This window comes from Octopus sinensis, linkage group LG7 (assembly GCF_006345805.1).
Source record: "Octopus sinensis linkage group LG7, ASM634580v1, whole genome shotgun sequence".
NCBI lineage: Eukaryota > Metazoa > Mollusca > Cephalopoda > Octopoda > Octopodidae > Octopus > Octopus sinensis.
The window spans coordinates 81,532,785-81,534,849 of record NC_043003.1 but is presented as its reverse complement, the minus strand read 5'-3'; the positions used below and the strand labels follow the sequence as shown (position 1 = coordinate 81,534,849).

The following is a 2,065-nucleotide window of genomic DNA, read 5'->3' as shown; positions in this document are numbered from 1 at the left end:
CCATTATCATCATCATCACCACCTCTGCCACCGCCACCGCCACTATCATCATCATTATCATCATCATCAACATTATTAATCAAAAGCTTAAAATCAATAATTATACTTAGCATAAAAGGACTGTAGACAATTTATATTTCACTTGTTATGTTCCTATGGGATTCTGCTGATATTATAAAAGTTTAGTTTTTAAGAAGATTTTTTTTAGATGCATTGCTATGATAATGTTCTTATGTTTAAAGTACAGTGTAATGAATTTTAGTGAAAATTGAAAAAAATAGTTGAGTCATAGTAATACTGAACTGCACTAAAATGTTATATTTGAGGAAAACTTGTCACTTACTACCATCATTCTAGTGCATTTTCCTTTCTATGAACATCAGAGCAAAAACAATGAACTGGTATGCCTATAGGGTATAATTTCATGAATCTTAACAAAAGTGGGACTGAACCCGGAACCATGTGGTTGGTAAGCAACATACTTACCACAAAACCACTCCTTAGAATTCCTTATTAGTTGAGTACATCTGCAGAGACAGTTTGAATTCAACATTTTCTTTCCATTCAGCTTCTATATGTTATAGTATATGATTTATTTAAGAATGAAGTTACAACAATAGTACAGGTTTCATATTTGGACTGCTAAAATTGAAATGACTATGACAAGCATGCTTCACTTTTGTTGAATATTATTCATGTAACCTCTGTTTGAGTAAATAATCTTATATGGCTAATGCTGTTGTTTTTCTTTTCTTCCTCTCTTAGTTCAGTTGTTCACCAAATAATTTGCTAGATATCATAATATATAATGTAATAACAACTATTATTTTCACATCCAATATGCTATTTTATTTTACAGAATCGAATCATTCTACATCATCTGACATTGATGTTATTTTTCTATTCAGTTGCTGGTTTCAATCATTGGACTACAGCCATATTGAGGCACTGCTTTGATTAAAAATATGGGACACTTCACAAATTTATATGTCACCATTGAGTAACTGTCATGCTAATCTTTTCTGTGTCTTTCCAATTTTATAACATGTATTACAGAAGTTACATATATGAACTAAAAATATATTTAATTATAGTTCAAATGTAAATATGATTTTGTGTATCTAAAACCTCACCTGAAGCCCAGAAAATTAATGACTACACTCTCCTTAGCCTAGTCCCCAGGGTGGATGCAACAAATGAGCTACAAAAGGAATCTATGACAAAGACACTGACATCGATATCCAACATTTGGGAGATCATCATCATCATCATCATCGTTTAACGTCTACTTTCCATGCTAGCATGGGTTGGACGATTTGACTGAGGGCTGGCGAACCAGTTGGCTGCACCAGGCTTCAATCTTGATCTGGCAGAGTTTCTACAGCTGGATGCACTTCCTAATGCCAACCACTTTGAGAGTGTAGTGGGTGCTTTTACATGCCACCGGCATGGGGCTAGCCAGGTGGTACTGGCAATGAACTCGTTTGAATCTTTTACACATGCCACCGGCACAGGTGCCAGTAAGGCGATGCTGGTAATGATCATGCTATCTCATAGATATGGAATGACAATGCCTCCTATATGCGTGGAATGGTAAAATATTATGTTCATGAGTTTACCAGATATACAAAGGTTCACACATCTTGAAGTCAACTGGATTAGATTAGAAGAAACAACTACAGATGAAAACAACAAATTATGGCACAGTAGAGATAGTGCCAAATGCTAAAATGGAATGGGATTCATCACCAACAAGAACAGAGAAAACTCAGCTACTTGCTGAATGTCAGTATGCAGCAGTCCTGTTGCATTTCATAGTGTTGCATAACTGCAGTATATTGCCATTATACAAGTTTATTCTCCGTTATTCAAATATGATAATGTAGATAGAATTTCAAGATGACCTTCTGAAAAACCATCACAACAGTTCCAAAGAAAGATATCAGCATTATTTGAAATGGGCATAGGAGTGGCTCTGTGGTAAGTAGCTTGCTTATGAACCACATGGTTCTGGGTTCATTCCCACTGCGTGGCACCTTGGGCAAGTGCCTTCTGCTACAGCCTT

General features: G+C 35.6%; 1 non-coding gene across 1 annotated transcript; it reads right to left on the bottom strand.

Moving 5' to 3' along the window:
* Positions 1-959: 959 nt before the first annotated feature.
* On the bottom strand, positions 960-1,063 carry LOC115214599. The gene has a single exon (XR_003881932.1). It is a non-coding gene; the product is annotated as a U6 spliceosomal RNA (small nuclear RNA).
* Between the last annotated feature and the right edge of the window lie 1,002 nt (positions 1,064-2,065).